Source organism: Pteropus alecto, unplaced genomic scaffold, assembly GCF_000325575.1.
Source record: "Pteropus alecto unplaced genomic scaffold, ASM32557v1 scaffold20, whole genome shotgun sequence".
Classification (NCBI taxonomy): Eukaryota; Metazoa; Chordata; class Mammalia; order Chiroptera; family Pteropodidae; genus Pteropus; species Pteropus alecto.
The window spans coordinates 31,692,982-31,701,891 of NW_006436298.1; the positions used below are offsets into that span (position 1 = coordinate 31,692,982).

At 31.4% G+C, this 8,910-nt stretch overlaps 1 pseudogene; it reads right to left on the reverse strand.

The window, feature by feature from the left end:
• Positions 1 to 8,564: 8,564 nt before the first annotated feature.
• LOC112481019 lies at positions 8,565 to 8,682 on the reverse strand (annotated as a pseudogene).
• Between the last annotated feature and the right edge of the window lie 228 nt (positions 8,683 to 8,910).

The window sequence follows — 8,910 nt, forward strand, 5'->3', positions numbered from 1 at the left end:
AACATTCACAGGATTACAAAAATATCAAGTTTCCCAGGACGAACCATAAAAATATTTATAATAATAATATAATAATCAGCCTCTAAAAATTGTAAAAATAAAGTACCTGATATCCCATCAAAAATTGTCAGTTTGTAAAGCAAGAGAAAAATATGACTCATAATGAAAAAAAAAAATTCAATTTAAACTAACCCAGAAATTACACTGAAGATAGGATTAGTAGACAGGGACATTTAAACAGTTATCTTAACCTCATTCTACAATTTCAGGAAGCTAAAGGAAATGTTGAATGCTGAATGAAATAAAAACACAGAAAGTATAAAAAAGACCCAAATCAAACTTTCATAGATGAAAATGGCAACATCTGAGAATACAAACTAAATACATAGATCCAAGAAGCTCAATTAAACACAGCATATTACATGTGAAAAAATTACAACGCACATCCTAATCAAGTTATTTAAATCCATGATAAAGAGGAAATTTTAAAAGCATACACAGAAAAGTGATATGTATGTACTAAGGAACTAAAGTGAGCACGACAGCAGAGATCTGGTTGGAAAAAAATGCAAACTAGAATACATTGGAGAAGTTAACTTTGAACACCCTGAAAAAAAAGAAAAAGAAAAAAACTACCAACCTAAAATTTTAGAATTTTTCCTAGATTCCTAAACTCAAAATATATTTCAAACTGAAGACAAATTAAAAGCTTTCAGACACACAAAGGCTGAAATAGTTAATTACCAAAAGACCTGCATTATAAGAAATGTTGAATAAAGCTCTTCAGGCAAAAGAAACATATTACATCAATAGTAACTACCTGGCAAAGTATAAAATATATTCATTCTTATAATTTATATCAGATTATGGATAATTTACCATTAAAAGCAAAAACAATAACTATGCATTAAGAGGTTTATAAAGCCTATAGAAGTAAATTGTATGCTAGCTATAGCACAAAAGTCAGGATGGGAGAAATGGAAGTATATATCTGTAAGGCTCTTATACTATATATGAAATGGTATAATATCATTTGAAACCGAAATTAATAAGGTCAAGAAGATAAAGAACTGCTGTCAGAGTGCAAATTTATACACTGCTTCTTTCACTGAAATTCTCGATGTTAAAAAAATCAACTAAATTAAGCAGTGATGTAGTAAATTTACATTATGGAACTCCTTATCACACGCTAGCATTTTGAGGATCAGTTGTGTAATTATTAGAGTTAATAAAAAGAAATTTTAAATAAATATAATTAACATGTTCACGAAAATAAAGAAAGGTGTAAAATATCAGTAGATAATTGGGATGTCAGTAGTCCTCACTTCGCGTAACACTGTGCTAGCTGAAACATGTGCATGTTCGAACCGTGTTTTTGCTTTACATAGTTCCAGAGACTAGAGAGCTCTCAAAGCAAAGACACAGTTCTGATATGAGTTTCAGTTAACAATATTGTCTAAAATGAGGAATGCCTGCAGATAAAAAAAAAAAGATTCAAATGGAAATTCTAAAAGTCAACAATGTAAAATATGAAATTATAAACTTGATAGGTGGAGATAAAAACAGAACAGACAGTCAATAATATGTCTTCTGAAGTGGAAGATAAGTCAATAGAAAAAATACAAACAAGCATGGAGATAAAAAAAATATATATATATATACACACATACAGTAGACGTGTAGAACAAAGTAAAAGGTTTAACATATGTTTAATTAGAATTATGGAAAGAAAGGAGAGAAAAAAATGGTGTAGATGATAAAGGCTCTGTTCTTCCCACTGGCGACCAAATCAAAGATGTGACAGAAACAAGGAGCAAACAGCAAGGAAAATTGCCTGGGATTTAGATGAGCATGCCCTACAACTAAGGAGAGAAATAAGAAATCGCCCTGCAACGGGAGGAGGTAGGACGAGGTGAAGACACGAGGCTGCCCAGTCTCCAGACATTCAGTGGGACAGAGGCCATTGCAGCATCAACTGGCAGCTGCAGATGCCTCTTAAAGGGGCCATGTCTGTGAGCAGACCTTCGCGGTAACAGAAATGCTCGCTCTGAGCACCAGTATCCGGTTGGCTGATCGGAGGGTACCAGGGACTTACAGGGGAACACTGAGTTACCAGAGGCTAGGGTCTCTCCCAGATAGAAATGCCAGTGGTATCCATTTTTCCTCTGTTGAGCCCTTCCCCTTCCCAGTGTGCAGACCCAGCACTGCCCTAGCTGAGATGTCATAAAACTGGATAATAGAGGTCACTCTGCCCAGAGGACACCCTGAAACTCTTCCTCCTCCAATTCATGGCCCCACGCAAACCACATCCAAGTGTATCCTCAACAATGCAGATGCCCCTTGTTGAATCTTAACAGGTGTCCCGGAGGGCACAGGCTATAGCTAAATTTGGCCTGCAGTTGAACCTCTCTCAGGACTGTGCTGCTGAACACCTACTACACAAAGCAGTACTAATAAGACCAGGAGACTTAAGAGCTTTACTTATTACATAAAAACAGACAAAGAAAGGCAGCCAAAACAGGAATACAAAGAAGTAGAAAACATATGAGAGAACAGAACAGACACCCAGAAATAATAGAGTCAAGTAATCTAACAGATGCAGAGTTCAAAACAGTGGTTATAAAGATGCTCAATGAACTTAGGGGAAGTGTAGATGAATTCAGTGAGAATTTCAACAAAGAGATAAAAAAACATAAAAATGGAAATGGAAATTATAAAAAGAAACCAGTCATATGAAGAACACATTATCTGAGATGAAAAGTATCTTAAGTGGAATAAACAGAGGGGAATAAGGAAGAGGATCAAATTATCAAATGGAGGATGGGGAAGCCAAGGGCACTCAATCAGAATGGCAAGAAAAAATAAGCCAAGACTATAATAATAACTCAAGGAGCCTATGGGACACTATTAAATGTAAAAATATCCATGTCATAGGGATACTGGAGGGAAACATGATGTTGAAGAGCTATTTGAAGAAATAGTGATGGAAAACTTCCCTAACTTGGTGAAAGAAATAGATATAAAACCACAGGAAGCTCAGGGAGTCCCCAAAACCAGGAACCCAAAGAGGTCCATGCCAAGACACTTCATAATTAAAATGCCAAAGTTTAAATACAAAGAGAGAATCTTAAAAGTAGCAAAAGAAAAGCAGTTATTTACCTACAAATGAGCACCCATAAGACTGACAGTTGATTTCTCAAAAGAAACTGTGAAGGACAGAAGGGCTTGACACAAAATGTTCGATGTGATGAAAACCCAGGATCCACAACAGAGAATATTTTATCTGACAAAACTATTATTCAGAGTTGAAGGACAGATAAAGAGCTTCCTAGACAAAAATAAGTTAAGGGAATTTATCAACACAAAGCCAGTATTATAGGAAATGTTGTAGGGACTTCTTTAAGAAAAAAAAGAAATGCATCAAAAACAGTAATAAAGAATGGTAATACTACATTCCTATCAACAAGTATCTCAAATAGAAAAGAATTAAGTGTTCCAAACAATAGAGTGGCTGAATGGATAAGAAAAAAGCCCCCTACATATGCTGCCTACAAGAGACTCTTTCCAGATTAAAAGACACACACAGACCAAAAGAAAGGGAATGGAAAAAGATGTTGCCTTGATAGACCTAGAGGGTACTGCACTGAATGAAATGGGTCGGATAGAGAATGACAAATACTACATGATTTCACGTGCATGTGGTATCTAAGGAACAAAATAAACAACAACAACAGCAAAAGCAGAAATAAACTCATAGATGGGTTAAGGGGAACAAAAAAAGGCAAAAGGTTTAAGAGGTACAAATGGATAGTTGCAGAATAGATGTTAAGATGTAGAGTGTAGCATGGGGAAGATGATTAATAATGTTGTAATAAATATGTAAGGGGGAAGAGAGGTACTAGATTTAGTGGGGTGATTGCTTTTCGAGTTATGTGGATCTCTGTGCTATACAACTGAAACTGGTATATTATTGTATGCCAACTATAATTGAAAAAAAAACCTCATTGAATTATATAATGTAAATACAAGGAACTAATTGTTGATTGTATTTCAAAAAAGCCAGAAAAAAAATTACAGAAAGAGATGAAAGAGAATTGAGCAGAACAGTATTAGAATAGTTAGAGTTCTAGTCACTAGAAGTTTCCAAAATTGATAAACAGTATCACAGAGTTCTGTGGATTCCAATCAAGATAAATACAAAGAAGATACACATAGGCACATTCTTTAAAATATTGAAGACCCCAATGCATTAAATTCATTTTTTAAAATACCAATACTATACCCATTATATTAATGTAACATAACATGTATTTACAAAATGCAACTGTATTTACCAAAACAAAATATAATTAATGTTCTAATTAATTGCTTAACATTGTTGTAAATATCATTCATGGTTTATTAGAAGATATCCAGATCATCATATCTGCTTCAAAAATCAATCTGTTGTTAATACATTGTTTTGGCAAAAGTATATGAAGAAAATATGGGCTCAAAAAATTATGTAATAAGAAAACGAAGAAAAATTGGATGAAGATAATCTTTTCAGATGACTGGGGATATTTTCTTGGATATACAAAAAAGTTGACCAGTGATGGCTTTATAAAGATAGTCATAATACAGGATGTAAAAGCATACATCAAACTTTTTGTATTCTTTATATTCAAATCCATTGACTCAGATTGCACCTTCATTGGATACCATATCCATAAATTCATTTTGTATCATCAAGCACTGATCACTTTGAAATAATTGCCTAATATCAAAGACAAAGAAAATATTGAAAACAGTCAGAAAACCTTCATTAAAGAAACAATATGGAAGAAACTAGAAAACAGTGTATTGGCATCTTTAAAATGTTGAAAGAAAATATATTCTTCGTTAGAAATAAAGTAATTCTAGATAAAAACATGGAAGTATATGAAGATTGAAGAGCACTGTGAAGCTTAAGTATAAGAGTAAACATAAATGAATATTGACTATTTAAAAGATTAATAGCAATGTTTTATATGGCCTCAAATACATAAAAATTAAAATGATTGACAGGAACAAAGCAAAAGAAGTGACTAGAGCCCATGGGATGAAGTGTTATAAGTTTCTAGCACTGTTGGGAAGAGACAAAATAAATACTTGCATTTTTATTACTCTCAAAATTTGTATTACTCTCATAATGTAAGGCTGCACATATAATTCCTAAGCTAAACACTAAAACAAATTGGAAAATATGGGGAAACATTATTTAAAAAAAAATAGATTGGTTCCAATGAAAGGGGGAAAAAAGAATCTTAAGACATGTATGTCAAAATGAAAAAGCAATTGTAAGATGATCAACATAAATACCAATATAAATGGACTAAATAGTCTAATGTTTTATATATTAAATTGAATCTATTTATCAAATAATAACAACATTTGAGTCTTGTTCTTTTTCCTTCAAAAGTAGGGCCTATTCATTATTTCATTCCTACACATTTTAATGCATATCAAGAATATAAAGCTATTTATAACATAATAATTAATATACTTAAAATACTATGTTGGGTAATTGGAGAATAATGTATATATAAAAGTAACCATAATGATACAGGTAGAAAGTGTTAGATGCATTAAAGATCGAATCAGTGTTTTTCTACATACTGTATAGTTTGAACAGAATGGCATTCTATACAAAAAAAAAAAAAAAAAAAAGCTGGTGAGGTTAAAGATACAATGTTGCTTTGAGCCAAAGTTCTCTTTTTTATGACAAATCTTCAGATGGATTTGGAAGCTGAAATTTTCATCTCTAAAAGTGTCTTAAGTAACTAAGTGAACTAATGAAATTAGTGTCCATTTCAGAAGAGTATCAAATTTTGTTGCAAAGCCTAATCATGAACCTTAATGTAGTTCTTTCCTTTTGTTACATTTTCACATTTGTTTATTGTCATACATTTCAGTAGCCAGCTCCATAATTCATCCTGATTATCTTATCCTCCTCTGGAACTAAATCTGAAGTGACACATGGTCAGTAGAATTTTCAATTTCAGTTGCAAAGTTACTCACAGGAACTTTAAAAAAAACACATGAATCTTTCAGATCAAATTAGTTTCAGGAAAAGCTTTACCAAAACTGCTGCTGGTAAAAAGTCATTTATAAAGTACCTTATTGCAATAATAGCATATATACAAATAAAGAAGATCCCTTATTCTCCTAGGACTTTATAATACTTTATGAAATTGCCTTCACATCTAACAATAAAAACTTTCAATTAAATTAATTTTGAAATGTCTTTATTTTGATAATTATTTACTATTAATAGTAAAAAGCCAATATTTACTTAGCATGTGTTAAATATGATAAAAATCAATTTTTTTACATTATCATTTTTATTTGTATGCCACAGTAAGGAAGGTATTGTTATCATAATTTTATAAATGAGGAAACTAGGGCTTAGACACAGTAGGCAGATAATGTAAGCTTTCTATTATATAACGAGTGAAAATTCAAACGTAGACAATCTAATTCCATGGTGGCAGTGATTTTAACTTTCAATTAATTAAATTATGAAGAATAATAAATTTGTGAGCCAAAAAAAAGTAGAAATTACCAAATTGTTATACTTTAATGGTGGAGAGAATGTGATATATCTAAAATAAAAACCAAGTTGTTACTCAATAAATGTTATAGGAATTCAGTTAAGTAGAAAAACTAAAAATATTGGAAACACATAAAATTTCATTTTTTTCTTCAGTAAAAGCAAATAAATAAATTTATAGCTATCTCTTATTTTCTGGATCCTTGGTGTTGAAGAGTACAGCTTTTTGTAAGTCGCTGGTTGGTCATTCGATACATTTTTCATGTTAAAAATAAAAAGGAAATGAAAATGGAAATTTCGGGAAATAAGAGAAGAACTATAGAATCCTCTTTCTGTAGCTCAATGAAAATCCTAGTGAAAAGTAGATATACTTGAAGATAGGTGGGAAACAGTCTAGGAATTAGAGATAGCAAACTCAAGGATACAGGTAGAGTCTCAAGTATTTCTAGCATGTCTAATAATCATAATGATCATGAAAATAGTGATAAATATAACTACTATTATGATGGAAACCTAGCATTAAAACCAGCTTAATGCAGTATTAAGAATATAGGTTCTTGAGTTAGGCAGGTCTAAGTTTGAATAAAGCTCTGACATGTTATTTCTGCAACACTGTCTAAGTCACTTTATGTTTTCTTTCTGAACTTCATAATTCTTAAAAGCATCAACCCAATGTATTCGTGTGACTTGTTTGAACCTCACTGAAAACAACAAGACTCTGTAAACATTTACAATTAATTCGCTGTCTATAGGACGTCAGCCTAACATAAAAGAAAGCTTGAGTAATCATTTTTAAATTTAGCCTATAAAAATATATTTATACTGTGAGTAACTGCGGTACACTACAAAAGTGGACCAATACCTAACTAAAAGTCAGAAGGCCCATTTTTCTAGACTTCCTACTTCTAGTCAAAATCTCTGAATCACTAATGAAATAATCCTGCTAGAAATGGTAACAAAGCCTTTTCTCCCCTAAGAATCTCTGTTTCTTCTTTTTCTTCTCTCTTATTTGAGAGGGCAGGAGAGAGTTGTGTTTCATTTATATTCTGTGATTTTTATGTCTGTAAACATCTGTGGAGGTGGTAGTCATTGATTTGGTTCCATCTCTGAAACTAGAAATGTACCTTTTATCTGATCAATGCACTAAGAATAAAAAAAGAAATCAGATATTCACAGTGATTCCTGATGGCTTTGAATCCAAACGATTTATGCAGAAGAAAGGTATTAAAAAGTTCTTATAATGTGAAGATTACTTAATCTGAAACTTCCAAATTTTAAATGAGAAAGATTAAACAACTACAGCTATAAATAGTGAGAAATCAAGGTCATAGCTACTAAGTAAAATGACATGAAATTGGTCTCCTGAGATTTGGTTAATAATTGTTCCAATTTACCCAGTGCATCCTAGTTACTGCTAATATAAACATAATGCCACAGATTAATTTTCAAAGTAACTTAAATTAATATGTTTACATACCGTACACATATATAACTTAATTAATTATGTGTATATACTGTACAATGATGCCACGAATTCTAAATTGGACATTTTTAAATTCTAAAAATCCATCGCTATTTGAATTAGCAAAATTGAAAAAAGATAGTATGCATAGTACCTAATAAATATTTATTACATGAATGGAGGCAATGAGTGTTAATGCTTCTTAACAATGTTGTATGTAATATATGGAGAAATTTGGAAACATCAAGATTTCATAAAAAGTGAAGTTAATTATTCAAATAGCATATTTTATTTTAACATGAATAGAGTAAAAGCTTAATAAAATTCAAAAGAAACATACTTTGGGGGGAAACTTCATATTTGTCTTAAGCAAATTATTAAAAGTTAAATTATAAAATTTTAAAAACAGCAATTTGCTTATATTTATTTATTTATCTATTTATTATTGATAGTTTATTTTTAAATGAAACATTGTAAAATCTCTTTTACATCCCAGTCATGAAAGAATGTCAGTTGAATTTATAAGAACTGAATTGACAGCACCTGGTCTTCCAGGTGGTCTCCCATCCAAGTACTAACCAGGCCCGACCCTGCTTAGCTTCCAAGATCAGATGGGATCGGGCTTGTTCAGGGTGGCATGGCTGTAGACACTGATAATTTTAAAAATTATCAATATACAGATATATGTAAACTGTGGAGTTGCATGTATTTTGTCTTTATAGAAATAGCAGTTAAATATGTTTTATTACAGCTTTTTGATTTAAAATAATAATTCACAATATGGGCTTGTTTATATTTTTAATTGAACTTCATAGTAATAAAGATATAATAGTTTCCAAAAATATATCTCCTATTTGTTTTTGTTTTTTTTTTGGTG